Here is a 17,393-nt window from a genome sequence, read left to right on the forward strand (position 1 = left end):
TGATCTCGAGGAGCTATTTGTCACACTTTTAGAGATTGGGGGCTAAAAGTGTAAAAGCGGACTTAATTTGTAAGTATTATTGAAGGCAGGGATTAAATTGTAACTTTTGGGACTTTACTTGAAGTGATTTTGGAGACAAAGGGGCTTTTTTGTATATATTATACCTAGATTGCAATGGATTTTAAATGTTGGGGTTTAAAAGGTAAATATGGGACTTAATGCGAATTGATTTTGGAAGGGAGGGGCTATAGTTGTTATTATGGGTGAATGTATTGAAGGAAGCGGGTATATAACCCTAGCTTCACCGGTCACTAACCCTAAACCTAATGAAGTGTCGGCCGCCCCCTCCACTCCTCCAGCCGCCATCGCCAATTGCTCAGGCTCCTCCAACCGGTCTCAGCCTATTCTCCGTCCATGATGCTACGTTCTAGCCATACCGCCGTTGTGCCCTGTTGTCGGCGACGACGAGAACCACCAGCGAAGCTGTGAGTGCCCGAGGCCACATCTCCGTCATTCTCCTTCTTCTTCTCTTTCTGTCGCTGTTCACAACCGCACCCGGCTGTCACCGGTGTCGTTCTGATCGTTGTCGCCGGCTGTAGGCGCAAGGTTGGGTGTCGTTCACTGCCACCGTCTCTTTTTCTCCTTCCCTTTGTTCTGTTAATGTGTTGCTTCAAGTCGCCAGTGAGGCCGTGAACCGCAAGGATCGACCGCCGGCTGTCGCTGCCGCCACCATCTTGCGCGGCTGCTTCCTACCGCCGGGACCATCGCATGCCACCATGAAGAGGGAATTGTGTTCGACTTTTCGCTACCAGGTGGGTGGCAGTGGGCATACATCGGTGTGTGGGTGTGTATTTTGCAATGAAATATAGCATGAAGTGTGTGTGTGTGTTATGCATAGCTGGAAAATCGAGGATAGCCACCGCCACCACCGTGTACCACCACAAGGGTGGTTGTTTGCGGGTGTGTATGTATTTAGTATAGTGTATGTGTTTAGTTTGAGAGTTCATTGTAAAATGTAAAAATGTAATAATAGAAATCTCAAACCACCACCGTAGGGTGGTGGCTGCCGCCACCGGCCGCCGTGTCGGGTGGCGGTGTGCCTCGTTGATGTTGTGTTTTGGTGTGGATTTTTGAACAAGGGGCTAAAACCCTAGTTGTCTCAAAGGAGCTCTAATAGGCCCAATGAAGATTAATGGACTCTAATGGACCCAATAAAACCATAATGGGCTTAATAATATTTTAGTGGGCTTAATAATATTTTAGTGGGCTTAATAGGTCCAATAAAGCCCTAATTGACATAAAAGACCAACAAATTGATAAATGGGCTAATATGTGGATTGGAAAACCCTAATGCCAATGAAAACCTAACTTTAAGAATTAATCGGGTCACACACACAAGAATTATTTAATAACTTGGAATATTAAATAATAATCATCGGCGGAAATTAATCTAAGCAATATTGGACTTAATGGGTTAAGTCCTTAATGGATTAAGTCCTTAATGGGTTAAGTAGGAAACTTAACCCTAATCATCATTTTATGTGAAACCCTAATTTTACTTGGATTCATTGTTGGGCCTTTCTATTGGGCCTTGATGATTGGGTTATTAAACGGACTATCCAAGATCAAGCAAATGGTCTAGAGTAATTTAATGGGCCTAGGGTAAGGCCCATGTGAGGGCTTGGGCCCAATTTGGAAAATTGGGCCATAGATGGGCCATAGTTTGGGCCTTAATGATTATATGATGTTGGGCCTTAGAATGAGACCATGTATAGGCCTAGGCCCAATTTGGAAAATTGGGTCATGTGTTAGGCTTTGATTCCTATTTGGCTTTGGGCCTATGGATTGGGCCTTGGGCTTGAATAAGCCAAGTTAGGGGTAATATAGTAATTACCCAGAGAATATACTTATGGTTATGTATTGGGACCCAATTATTAATTGGGTGTTATTTTGGTGTTGACAGTTCGGGAATCTGTCAGCCAGTAGCTGGGGTCGAGTCTGCGGGACTTCAGCAGTGTGGGATTGTGTCTACGGGACTTCAGCAGTGTGAGGTGAGTTACCTTCCAGTAGCGGTGGGTCTACGGCCACAATGTCGGCCCACTAGTAGGAGTTGTATGTTAAATGATTGTCTTTGTGATATCATCTAGGTTTGCTACTACCTGATATGTTATATGCTGGCATGATATGTATATGAGATAGTAGTAGAGTTCGGTTGTTAGGACTGAAGGGTAGGTCAGACACCCCAAATATGTCTGACAGTATGTGATGATATGTTTATATGTCGGCATGATATGTTATATGTGATAGTGGTAGTAGGAGGGGAATAGTCCCCAAGTTCGGTCGTTAGGACCGAAGGGTAGATCGGACACCCCAGATATGTATGATAATATGTTATATTATGATATATGTAATAGTAGCAGTAGGGGTGGAATAGTCCCCGAGGATCGGTTGTTAGGACCGATGAGTAGTCAGCACCCCAGAATGGCTTGACATGGGTAGTCAACACCCCAGAACGGCTTGACACGGGTAGGTCGGCACCCCAGAATGGTCGTATCGGGTAGGTCGGACACTCCAGAATTGCCCGATAGTATGTATGATATGTGATTGTATGGCATGTGGTATGATGGGCGAACTCACTAAGCTTCGTGCTTACGGTTTTCAGTTTTGGTTTCAGGTACTTCGTGTTTAAAGGAAAGGAGTCGGCTTGATCGCAGCACATCACACTATGGTTTTCCGCACACGAGATCTTTGGGATTAGACTCTGATATTGTTTTATGATAATTTGTTTTTATTATTTCTACTTGGGTTTTGACATGACATGATATTATGGATGTTTTCTTATACTGTTGATTTTATAATAAGGTATTTAAATATGAAATTTTTGGCATGTATTTTTGGGATGTTACACAGGGTCTTCCTACCATGCATTAACCAAATGGGCCGGCATTGATGCCTTCGACCCATGCAAACAGTGGGGAGACTCACCTCACACTGCTGAAGTCCCACGGATAAAGCTGTGGCTACTGGCTGACAGATCCCCAAACTGTCAACATCAAAACAACACCCAATTTCTAATTAGGCTCTAATACATAACCATAAGTACACACTTGGGGTAAAAATGACAATTTTACCCCTAACCTAGCTTGGTCCAAGACCAAGGCCCAAACTCACACTCTGAAGGCCTAAAAGCCAAATAATCAACCAAAGCCCAATTATGGTCCATCTTTGGCCCAATTTTCCAAATTGGGCCCAATACTTTCCAATGGGCCTTATCCTAAAGCCTAATACTTTCCTCAGTCCATAAACTTGTTCCTAATTGGCCCACAAAGGCCCACAGCGACTTAGTTCAAGAAATGGCCCAACAAGAACCCAAACCTAATTAGGGTTTTTCACATAAAATGACGATTAAGGTTAAGTGTTCTTACTTAACCCATTAAGGACTTAATCCATTAAGTCCATCACTCCAGTAGACCAAATATATAATGGGATCGGCATAAGCCATAACTTTAATCCACTGGTCTAAACGTAGGTTCCGGTAATCCAAGACTAACACCTACAAAATTAGGGTTTTCTAAACCCTAATTAGGGTTTCTAACCCCAAGCACATGCCAATTAGTCAAATGGTTAGGCTTTTAGATCAACTAGGGTTTTATTAGGTCAACTAGGATTTGATTAAGTCGGGCACCACCCACTACCACCTCGGGTAGTGGTGGTCAGCGACGGCTTATGGTGGCAGCCACCACCTCGTGGTGGTGGTTATGATTCTAGACCAAAACATGTCCAAGCATCTCAAATAGCAATCCATTCACACATAAGTGCACACCGCCACCCAACACAGCAGCTGGTGGTGGCAGAAGGCAGCAACACGGTGGTGGTGGTGGGTGTTTCAGCCAAAAAAAATCACACATACAACATCATACCCATAAAGACCCATAAAATATTCTCTCCCACACACAACCACCCCCCTCACGGTGGCTGGTGGCGGCAGAAAAAAAGTGGCGGCAACCACCATGGTTGGCACCTATGGTGGTTTTCCATGCTTTCCGGCCAACGAGCACAGGCACACACGTATCCAAGGACCACCGCAACACAACTTCACGTGAGCACACACACTCTAGGTCCCTCCTCATGGTGGTGAATCTCGATCAAAACACTTGAAAGGAGGGTTGTACGAGTGGCGGCGACGAATAGCTATTGTGGTACGAGGTCAGAAGCGAAGGGGTGGCCGGACAGCAATGACAACTGCCATGCACGGCCGAGGTTGGCGACAGAAAAGAAAAAAAGAAGAAGGGTGGAAGTGTGGTGGCAGCGGACACCCCCGACTATCAAGTCGTTGACTTACTTTCATCAGAGGGGCAACTGCGACGCTCAGCGGTGGCAACAACGGTGGAGTTGGCGGCGCCGAAAATGGTAGAGGTGAGGGTGGCGGCTAGAAAGACAAGTAGGGTTAGGGTTTGGTGAAGGTGACAGGTTTAATACCCACTCATATGCACTATTTGCTCATAATACACTTTCATCCCCACCATGACATTCTTCTCACCTTAAGTACATAATTTACCATTCAGCCCTTAGCATTCCAAAATCCCTTCAATTTAAGTCCAATATTTTACCAGACACCCTAACATACCACCCATGTTGAGCTTTACCAAGCTTAATCTTCCTCGAATGACCAACCAAATGCACACTTCCATCCTTGATTATCTCGATGCTACCATTAGAAACAAAATCACTAACCATAACCAATTGTAGAGCACTTATACTTGACAGAAGGCTCAGATAATCCTTCAAGTAGAAGATCCATCCCTGCAATGGTTAGACTCAAACGAGAGCTATGCAACAGGGTCAAACCAATTACTCTGAGATTATTTAAGCAAAACTTCAAGTGACTTAGCACTTTCGATCCACAAGCTACTCCATACATATGAATCCCCAAATTACTAGTACTGTCTGAAGCATCACGTTGCCTCCTATCTGCTTTCCAAAGGAAACTGAGACCTCCATGGTCCCCATATTATCTGGAATCTTGAATTCTTGTCCGGTTGATGAGCCAAGAGTAACCTCGCAGTCTCCCTACACGACTTCCGAAGAGGACTTCGACTATCGAAATCTGCCCTAACCATATTGCCACTCATGGCTCCATTATTCATTATGATCTTCCCGATCATAACAGTCTGACTACTTGTCGCCATTGAATCTAATGCGAAAAATAGATGCTACCAGAACCACCTAGTCTTACATCACGTCTGGTCTCCATAGACCTACCATTTCCTAAATCCGATCATATTGTGGCCTACTCACATTCGTGCGGTTAGCCCGCCTTGGCCTAAATCATCCGAAGGAATCTGTGAGTGAATCACAAATCTGTCACATTCTCACTGTCGAATAGTAACCGATGAATGCTACGGTCCACCCCGTATTCTTACAACACCCCCTTACTAACTGAGAACTAGTGAATGCTACGGGCCACACTGCAGTATTACTATACCACTATACTAACAGCTAACTAACGAATGCAACGGGCCACCCCCGTAATCTTACAATGTTTCTACTCTATCTGCCAACTAGTGAATGTTACGGGCCACACCGTAGTCTTACAACACTTTCACACTATCTGCTAACTAGTGACTACTATGGACCACCCCGTAGTCTTACAACACTTCTACCTTACCTGCTAACTAGTGAATGCTACGGGCTACCCTGCAGTCTTACAACACTTCTATACTGTCTGCTGACTCATGTTATGAGCCACCCCGCAGTCTTAACACATCCCCCCCCCCCCCCCCCCCCCCGCTAACTTAACCGCTGACCATGGTCTTACCGCTGATTACCAATATGAGCCCATGCAAAAGTTGAGTACACACATAGTCTAACATCCCACACTGAACTCATTCTCTTACTGGGATCCCCAACTTGGTTTCCCATAGTCTGCTACACATCAATCAGATGTGATCCCAAAGTCGGGAAGTTCCTCAATTTCCAATTCACACTATCCTCCATTCAGGCAGCCACTTGGTGTTGGATTAGGTGTCTAAGCCCATAACTAGAATTGGTATGTACTTGGCCCGATAGTACCATAGTCCTTTTGAGTTGCCTTCACCAAAGCAACTTGACTGGATGAATAATGGAGAAAGAGGATAAATATGATTTATTAATATATTATGAGAATAATATATTAAAAGATAAATCATATTATTTAATTAATATTGGTCGAGAATTAATTTAGAATTAATTTTATGGTCAAAAGAGGTTAATTGAATTAAGGGGACTGATACTGTAATTATAAGATAATTGAAATATAGGCTGAGGAACCCTTAGGAAAGGGGTGGACGAAATCTTATGGAAGCCCATAAGGATTTCGTCCAAGGCTAGGTGTTCTGGAAGATTCCTATGGGTTGCTTAGGGCTTAAGCAACCAGATTAGGTATTTGACTGAAACCCTAATTCCTCACCTATATAAAGATCCCCTTGGCATTTGATTTTCAGCTACATTGAACCCTAAGGATCCCTAGAGCCGAAATTAGCCTTCCTCCTCTCTCTCTCTAATATTCTCCAATTGCTTTTGGTGTTTGTGATCTATTAGAGGCATCACATTTGAGGTGCTAAGTTCTCAAAGGTTCAAGGTTATCAAGCTACAATTGAAAGGTATGTTTCTAACTTTTTTTAGTCATAGTTTTTTATTTCTATATTATAGATTAAGGGTTTACAGGCTTTGGAAGATTATTGCATGTACAACAAGAAAAACCTAGATCCAAAGCTTTAAGGTTTGCATGTGCACCATAGGATTTATATTTTGCTCAAAACCCATCAGTGGTATCAGAGCGTAGGTCGTTTTACTATTGTATTTGATGCATAGCTAAATTGTTCAAAGCTAAAAAATTCGAAAAGTGCAGCACCCGCAGATTCAGACTAGTCAATTTAGAGACAATAAGCGTCAAAAAATGACTTTTTGATAGAATATTATTTAGAATACATAATCTTAACTAAGTTGTAGTATATGTCACAAGGTTTCCGTACATATAAAGAAAGCCGAAATTCAAGCTATAACGAAGAAGTTATGACCTGTCGAAGGTTCGCGACAAAACCGGCACGACATCAGGAATCGTAAAAGGTGAGTTTACGATAAAGTACTTTTTGGCCTTAGGGGTCTAAATGAAAGTTGTGGATTACGTCTCCACCTACGCATGGATGTAAAGAACGTTAAAAATGGAGCTTGTATGCAAAAGTTCTGACATTCCGAAGATGCAGATGTCTGAGAGCATGACACGTGTCAGAAACCCTAATCTGACTGTACTCACGACGTGAGCATTAATTCTCACGACGTGAGGAGTCAAAACACCACTTTTCAAGGCTAGAATGTAGATGGCAAGTTTACGTTTAAGGCTCATGACGTGAGCATGATTTCTCACGACGTGAGAAGTCAAACGGACACTAATCGTGGCTAGAAAACACACCTGGGAAGGCCACAGGATGACTCATGGAAACTCACGACGTGAGCATGTGAGGCTCACGACGTGAGAGGCCAAAAATCAGCCTATAAATAGCCATTTCGACCTTAAGCTTTCTTACACCTAAACTTTCTTTCTCTCTCTCGTTTTTTGAAGCCGTTTCGCGTTACGAGCCCGACGATCACGAACCGCTGACCGTTTCTAGGTAGATTCTATCAAATCACACTACTAAGGTGAGTGCATAGTCCTTTTATCTTACACATAGATATGAAGTATTTAATATAAATTACGTGCTATGTGTGCATATTATCCGTATACTTGATATCTATGATGGATGAACAATTTTATACATGTTTTAATTGATTTAAACTGTATATGTGTTTTATATCTACAAATATGTTGGGTAAAACATGGGTAGATGAATTTGATGATGTGTGATGATATAAAATTTGATGAGAAGTCTCGATGTTTAAGATGATCTAGTCATCTAGCAGAATATAGACAACGACCACAGACTATTCTAGACGGTCCAGTGGAACATTAGCAGGCTCGTAACATGTAGGCGTTTTTCGAGAGTATGGATTATACTTAGTCAATTGTCCTTAGTCCGAGAGTATGGATAGGACATCGTTATTTGTTATTAATCTGGGAGTATGGATTAAGACATAGTTATTTGTTATTAATCTGAGAGTATGGATTAAGACATACTTATTTGTTATTAATCTAGGAGTATTATTAAGATATAGTTATTTGTTATTAATCCGGGTGTATGGATTAATACATAGTTATTTGTTATTAATCCGGGAGTATCGATTAAGACATAGTTATTTGTTATTAATCTAGGAGTATGGATTAAGACATAGTTAATTGTCCCTAGTCCGAGAGTATGGAATGGGCACAGTTATTGATCTCGGAGTATGGATTAGACATATCCGATCCGGGAGTATGGATTAGGTAAAGAGGTAAATTTTAGATCCAAGAGTATGGATTAGGTAAATAGGTTGATTTTAGATCTGAGAGTATAGATCGTGTCGTCGTGAGGATCGATAGGTGGGGTAAAGTTTCTTATATATGGTGGAATTGTATATTTTGTGAGTTCTAATATATATATATATATATATATATATATATATATATATATATATATATATATATATAGAGAGAGAGAGAGAGAGAGAGAGAGAGAGAGAAAGAGAGAGTTATGTTCATATATAAACCTCAAGTATTGTGTGAACGTATAACCAATTTTTGACCAATCAACTTATAAGGGTAATCTCGGAATTTTGCATATAGTTAACGTAATAACCAAAAAAATAATCTTCTATTTATGTTAATTTCCCTTAAATAATTGATCATTACTAATTTTATATCTTTATCCTCTTAAACCATATTATGTTTCTTTACAGATTATCAACAATTACATCAAACAATTACATCAAGTTTTTCAATTCCCTAAAATATCACATATCTATCAAAAGGAAATGGTATTTACCTCTTTCGTATCAATTTCAAGGTCACAACTTTGATCGAGAACGAAGGATTTTTTTAATATATGTTAGATTATTAATTTTTTGTGCTCTTTGTTTTATGATTTCCTGCGTTGGAATTATTGGATTTTCATCTAGAAATAAGTTAGTAATTTTCTGTTCCTTCCAGTTTTGAGTTGGGGTTTTTATGAAGAATAAATAAAGTTAATGCCACACAGTGTGCCGATTTTGAAGATTCGGTGCAACATATTTTTGATCAAAGAAACATAAAGAAACAAGGGCCAATATACGTAGGTAGGGTAAATGACACAAAAACATTATTTTTGCACAGAAATTTGATTTTGACATCGTGTTTTTTTTTTGTCAATTTTGACATTGTGTTTTTTAATTTGTTACAATTCTGACCACTTGACCGGTTAACCAGGTTACATGCTGACGTGACATGATTACGTGTCAGTTTTGATTATGTGGCATGCTGACATGATATGCTGACGTGTCAAAATTGATTTTTTTTTCTACAAAAAAACTAAGCATTCACTTTTTTTTCGATTTTGACACTAAGTTTAATTATTTATTTTAATTTTGACACTATATTTTTTTGTTCCAATCGAACATCATTTATCAAATTTTGTTCAGTTTTGTCTATTTTCCATTTGAAACTGTATAAATATATTTTTTTTATTACATTTTAAACCGTATAAACATATTTTTTTCGTTTAAAAACCACATTTTAAAGTTGCATATTTAATATAAAATACAGTTTTTATATAACTAATACTCCCTCCGTCCCAAAATTATAGTCCATCTTTCATTTTTGGTTTGTCCCAAAATAATAGTCAACTTCTAAAATTAAATAACATTTTTACTAAAATACTCCCTCATTATTACTTAACCAACTAAGCATTTAATGAAACATTCAATGCAAAATAAGGACAAAACTGTCATTTTATTATATAAAGTTACTGGTAATTAATGATATTCTTAATCTGTGTGTTTTTTGTCTATGGACAATAATATTGGGACGGTGGGAGTATATATATTTATACATAAAAATATGGTTTGAGTGTAAAAAAATGTATTTATATAAAACTATGGTTTTTAAATGAAAAAAAAACATATTTATACGGTTTAAATGTATTAAAAAAATGTTTATACGGTTTCAAATAAAAAATTGTCAACATTGAACAAAATTGGAAAAAATGATGTTCGATTTGAAACAAAAAAACATAGTGTCAAAGTTGAAAGAAAAACTTAAACTTAGTGTCAAAATCGAAAAAATGAAAAACTTAGTGTTTTTTGTGAGAAAAAAATTCAATTTTGACACGTCACCATATCTTGTCAGCATGCCACTTCATTAAAACTGACACGTCATCATGTCACGTCAGCATGCAACCTGGTTAACCGGTCAAGTGGTCAGAATTGTAACAAATTGGAAAACACAATGCCAAAATTGACACAAAAAAAACACGGTGTCAAAATCGAATTTCTGTGTAAAAAAAGTGTTTTTTGTGCCATTTACCCATATAGGTAATGTTTTTAATAATTTATTTATTCTAATTCCCATTAATGTAGCTTTACACGTCTTTATTTTAACTATTTGTCGAATTTGTAATAATGGTGGCAAGAACATTCAAAATGCATTATATTGTCTTATTTATTTTCAATATTTGTAACATGGGGAAGTTAGAGGATTTAGAAGAGATTTTTAATCTGGATATTGGATTAAAAGGTATGTATCTCTCTAACATGAGGAAGTTAGAGGATTTAGAAGAGATTTTTAATTTGGATTTTGGAATAAAAGGTATGTTTTTTTCGGGATTTGCAATTAAAATATTGTTCGACTACATGGTAATGAAATACTATAGAAGTTTAATTTTTGGATAATGACTTGAAAGGGTAACGAACTTTCGACTTTTGTCACATTTAGTCACTAAACTTTTTTTTCGTTATCTATTTGCCATTGAACTATTGAAACTGTTCACATTTTAACCTTATGACCGGCTGTTACCGGTCATAAGGGTAAAATGTGAATAGTTTCAATAGTTTAGTGGCAAATAGATAACGAAAAAAAGTTTAGTGACTAAATGTGAACAAAATCGAAAGTTCGTTTCCCTCTAAAAAGTTCAATGACTAAATGTGAACAAACATCCTGTTGTATTATGTTTTAGCAAAATTATTTATTTTTGTTTAATTGTAGCAACATTTGTTGATGAAGAAATCTATGAAATAAAAAAACAAAATGTAACATCCGGATTTCCAGGTATCATAATTTAAGTAATTTTCTTTTGAGTTAAGAAGAGAGACTCGACGAGTTGACGCCTCAACTCGTCGAGTAAGGTCGCGACTGATGACTTGAATTAATGAATAGAATTGACGAGTCGGTGAGACGACTCAACGAGTCCACGCTGTTGGCAGAAACCCTAAATCTTTGGGCCCGAGCCATATTTAAAGGCACTTATGGCCTTCAATTGCGACTACCTTTCCCATAAGTGAGAACCCTAGCGAGCTTGAGTGTGTAGAGTGAGAGGAAGAGCTATCTTGAGCTTTTTGGTGTGATAGATCTGGACCCTTCTAGGTTCAGAGAGCCGAGAATATGAAGCTTTAGTAGAGTAAACCTTGGGGTTCGAAGTTACGAAGCATTTATGGGATTTTTATGGTATATATAGTTACTTTCATCTTACACATAGATATGAAGTATTTTATATAAATTACGTGCTATGTGTGCATATTATTTGAATACTTGCTGTCAATGCTGGATGAACGATTTTATACATGTTTTAAAAGATTTAAACGGTATATTTATTTTATATCTACAAATATGTTGCGGATGAAACATGGGTAGATGAAATAGTTGGTGTGTGATGAAATAAAATGATGAGAGATAGGTGATGATAGATAGATGATATTAATTAGGTAAATAGATGATGATGAATATGTGATGTAGGATGAAAGGAGATACCATAACCTTAACCAGCAATGTGGCGATGTAGTCATCTACCAGAGTATAGATGGCGACCACGAACTATTTTAGACAACCCAGTGGAAACACCAGCAGGCCCATAACCTGTAGGTGATGAATTACGAGTTCAGGTGATGTCGTAACTACGTATTTATGCGGTGATACTCTAACCCCTTACTATGAATTACGAGTTCAGACGATGTTGTAACTACATAGTCATGGGATGTCATAAATTTCGCATGCCAAACCAATGGTCATATCAGTGAGAATGGTTCATTTTTTTGTAAAACCAAAATCAGATTGGAAATTTTGATTTTTATTTTGGAAAATGTCAAACCATTGGTTTTTATTTCGGTTTTGGTTTTTTGTTTTTTTTTAATATATTTTCAGGGTTTTTTTTTTTTCCATAGATTTCTTCATCAACAAATATTGCTACAATTTAACAAAAATAAATAATTTGCTAAAACATAATACAAGACGAAGTTTGTTCACATTTAGTCATTGGACATTTTAGAGGGAAACGAACTTTCGATTTTGTTCATATTTAGTCACTAAACTTTTTTTCGTTATCTATTTGTCATCGAACTATTGAAACTGTTCACATTTTACCCTTATGACCGACAACAACCGGTCATAAGGGTAAAATGTGAACAGTTTCAATAGTTCAATGGCAAATAGATAACGAAAAAAAGTTTAGTGATTAAATGTGACAAAAGTCAAAAGTTCATTACCCTTTCAAGCCATTATCCCTTTAATTTTCATTGATTTGATGCGTTGGATTGTTCAATCTAGTTTTTATATAATCTCTATTTATATGGTTGAAGAGTAATCCTTAGTTTCCATTTAAATTTTGTTTTGAGCTTTACTAACTTATACTCTTATATTAAAACAAACACACTATATTGAATTTCAAGAGTTGTAGTCTGTTTTTTCCACAGGCATAATCCGCAAGTAAATTCTGATTTTGTATTTAATATACCAATTTAATTATTGTTTTGTTATTTTTGATCTTTTATATATACATACATATATATATATATATATATATATATATATATATATATATATATATATATATTCATTTGTGATAATTAATGAATTTATTTCGTATATTGATTTATGTTTAGCTTGTTTTTCATTTGTCAGATTACTTTGCATCAAATGTCGAATAATTCGATTTTATGGCCGACATTCTCACATAATGTCATTATGGCAGATTTTATTCTCATTTATAATACTATATGATTTTCAAGACTCATTCTTAGAAGAATGTTATCATTTGTAATATCTTTTATGTGGTTTGAAGTGGTTCTTAGCAGTAGCAGTAGAATCAAAAAGTGATGCTTGAAGAATGCAAAATTAGCATTTTTGAAACTAGTTCTTGAAGAATGGAACATAAAAGAATGAAAGAATGAAACGTAGAATGAAAACTAGGTCTTGAATGAAACTACAAATCGACAATGTGTGCATCAAGAATGTTTCATATATTTGTAAATCTTTTTTCGTTCTTTTATTTTTATTCTCATGTATTCTTTTAAAATCACCCAAAATGTAGGTTCGTTTGGCTAATGTCAACATGTTCAATTCTGATATAATTGTTTGTTATATTCACTCGTTCTTATATTTTTCTTGTGCATTCTTACTCATTATCATTCTCAGTCATTCTATGAGAATTAACATTCTTAAACAATGAATATGCATATATTTTGTGAGAATGATCATATTCTCAAAGAATACATTGTAGAATTTGAAATGCTTACTTTTGTTGCTTTTTAAATGTTTTAAATGAATGTGTCAATGTTTGCAATAAGAATGATTATTATTTTGATGCTAATTATTATTCTTGATAATTTATGCATAAGTATTCTTTAAGAATATTAATTCTTAAAAAAATCAAATGAGTAAAGTCATATTCTATAAGAATGAAATGAAAGCAAACATTGATCATAATATGATATAAACATACGTATAGCTAAAAATATGAAGTAATTATCCATATTTAATCTTATAAAATAAGCTATATATATATATATATATATATATATATATATATATATATATATATTAAATAAATATCCCATAAAAATAGGAGATAAATAAAGAATCTTCCTTTTTTAAATATACATTAATAGCCTAAAATATCCTCACAATTAATTAAACATAATTATATAGTACATGTTATCATACTTAATAATATGCACCCTCAAATCACATTCATTTATTCTCTTAATCCAATGAACAAGAAGTGGTCATACATTCACACAATATTTATAGTTCATATTTAATCCTAACCCGATATATATATATATATATATATATATATATATATATATATATATATATATATATATATATATATATATATATATATATATATATATATATATATATATATCACTGTTGTAAAAATCCCGACTAGGTCCCGATTAATCTACAATTAATCCCTAGGCGCTACTCGACCGATTTGAGGGCGCCTAGCGATTAATCCCTGCATACATAATGAGTGAAACATTATAAAACGATGAAATTTTAACATTTTGAAGATGTTTTATCTCAATAGAAACTATTTGCGGCATGATTAGTGTTGTATTAATCATATTAACCTATTTTGGTATCATATTAGTGGTATTTACGAACTTTGATATGATATTAGTCATATTTATTTCTTTTAAATTCAACAAATTATCAATTAATGGTACCCAATTAATCCCCCGATTAATCTCCGTCTAGCCGATTAATCTCTTGACCTCAGTCCACCGACTAACTAACGTCGAACGTTTTTTGCAACCTTGATATATATATATATATATATATATATATATATATATAACATTGTGGGATTGAAATCTCTATGTACTCACCAGGTTTCTCAACCTGACCCACTCAGTTTATTTGTATCACATGTATCAATACGAAGGTACTTTACACTGAGAGATTAAAGGAGATGCATATCACTAGTTGTTGGGTAGCGTTTTGTTATAGATTGCGTCTATTGGGCTCGCTTATTAGTCCAGTTTTGTAACTCCGGTTTGGGCCTGTCCAACCGAGAGCTTGATAGGGTTTAGTATAAATATATATGCTTGCATGCATATTAGAGGGAATATAGAAAACGATTATTACGATAGATCAGAGCATAATTTCTTTATCGTTCTTGTAACCCTAAATCCTCTACAGTGGAAGTTCTTTATCGAGCTCTGCTGAGGATTGTTGATCTAATCATTCGACACACTTTGATCCATACTTGTGTTATTTGCAGTTTTCGCATTCAGTATTTTACCTGTTATAAAGATCCAAACGATCTTCAAGTTAGTTTTATAACTTATCAATTGGTATCAGAGCAGGAGGCTGTGTAATTCATACACTTCTTTTCTGTGAAAAAGGTTGCGATTAGGGTTGTTCCGCATTTACTGATATTTATTGAGCCGTCATCCCATAATTGACGTAACTCGGTATTTATTTGTTTTGCCCTAATTTAATTCATTACAAGTCTGATCTTTTAAACAGGTTATTCGATCTAGCATGGACGAGTCACAATCAAATCCAATTAATATCTCGAACAGCATCGGATCAACGACAAAGATTCCCATTCTCTATACCCAGGATTACGAAGTCTGGGCGCATCACTTTGAAGACTATGTTATAGGATCTGAGGACAATGGATACCTCATCTGGGAAGCAATAGTATCTGGACCATTCGCTCATTCAACAACTTCAAGAATTATTAAGACTCAGAAGGAGTATAATGATCTTTTGGAGGACGTTAAAGATATTGCTCAAGACGAAAAAGATAAATTTCAGTGCAATATTAAAGCATTGAGATTAATCAGATTCGCTCTTCAATCTGACACTTTCAGGCTGGTGAGTTCATGCACAACTGCCAAAGAAATATGGGATAGGCTGCGAGAGTTGTATTCTACAGACGAAGATCTTGAGCATTCCATTCAAACCTTGCTGCTGTCCGAATTTGGTGAATTCAAGCAGAGCCCTGAAGAAACCGTGACTCAAACGTTTGATCGCTTCAATCATCTTCTTAGTAAGATGATTAAACATGATATTGAAAGGAAGCTGATTGAACAAAAGGTCACGTTTTTAAACGGCCTTAGATCTGAGTGGAGAGCTGTAGTGTCCACAGTTAAAGCGCATGAGCAATTCAAATCCTATACTCTGGCGAAACTGGTAGGCATTCTGAAGTCTCAAGAAAAGATCGTGTTACAGGAGAAAAATGTAGTTTCAGGCTTGGGTGCATTAGCCCTTCTGTCCAAAAGCAAAGCTGTGACGGAAGATGAAGACCTCAACCTAGAGGATATGACCTTAACTCTGAAGACTATGCAATGATGGTGTCAAACCCAAAAAGGTTCATCAAGAAAAGATTCCCTACCAACAAGAACAGAAATTGGCTGGGAAGTTATAGTTCAGAAAAGGTCAGGGAAGAACCGAAGGTAGAAGAACCAAAGAAGGAACCGAAAGCTGAAGGAGATTCGGGAGTAAGCTGCTATTACTATGGAGGAAAGAACCACTATGCGAAAGATTGTGTCCTCAAGAAAATGGCAGAAAAGGATGATGAAAAAGATGAAGAAGCTTTGTTGCTGAAAAAGCTGGATGAGATCAGGAAGAAGAAATCTACTGCTAACCCTTCTATGAATGCTTTAATTGTGCAGGGTTCGGTAGCTGATGATGAGTTTGGTGGCGTGGAGGTCTGGTCAACCGACTCTGAAGATGATGAAGTAAGGAAGCCTTCTCATGGAAAGGCTTATGTGGCGAAAGAAGAGAGTAGTGATGGAAAATGCTTCATGGTGTCCGATGTATCTCAGATGAGGGGATAAAACACAGATGGTGGGATTGAAGATGCAAAGGAGCGAGAGGACTTGTGCTTCACAGCAAAAACCGCTCAGCGTACAGTTCAACGAACTTGATGAATTAATCAAGAAGGTACAGTCCGTTTTTATTGCATTCAAAGTACCACAAAGCTCATATGAAAAAGAATTAAAAAATGTTAATTCAAGAATCTCTCATCTAGACAGCAGTTTAACTCAAACACGAGTCACCAATTCTAACCTAACTGACCAAATAAGCAGGGTATCTTCAAAGAGGGAGGAAAGAAGGATGTGGATCGAACTGAAGGAGTCGGAGTTAATCAAAACCAAAGATGAAAACATTTATTTGCAAAGGGACAATTTAAAGCTTTTAAAACAGAGAAATGTTTTTTGTTTGATTGCTAAACGTCTTTATACTAATATCACTCAGCTTCATTTGGATTGTGAAATAGGACAAAAGATTCATCGCATGATTTTACCCTTCCTTGAGTTTAAGGAGGATGAAATTGATGCTGAAGCGTATAATTGTGAAAGTGTTATTTCGTCTGAAGATGTTAATCCGACATACATGTATGGACTAGACAAAATCAAATCTTTCATAAAGTCCAAGGACCATAAGGACATGCTTAAAAACCTTTTGGATGAAAATGATAAACTGAAACTGAGGACCGAAACCATACAAAAATTTG

The 17,393-nt window shown here is 36.7% G+C and overlaps 1 long non-coding RNA gene across 1 annotated transcript; it reads left to right on the top strand.

The window, feature by feature from the left end:
- Positions 1-310: 310 nt before the first annotated feature.
- Positions 311-2,878, top strand: LOC128132206 (uncharacterized). The gene is made up of 3 exons (XR_008230283.1): positions 311-812; positions 1,964-2,051; positions 2,675-2,878. It is a non-coding gene; the product is annotated as an uncharacterized LOC128132206 (long non-coding RNA).
- The last annotated feature ends 14,515 nt before the right edge of the window (positions 2,879-17,393 follow it).

Source organism: Lactuca sativa, chromosome 1 (assembly GCF_002870075.4).
Source record: "Lactuca sativa cultivar Salinas chromosome 1, Lsat_Salinas_v11, whole genome shotgun sequence".
Lineage (NCBI taxonomy): Eukaryota > Viridiplantae > Streptophyta > Magnoliopsida > Asterales > Asteraceae > Lactuca > Lactuca sativa.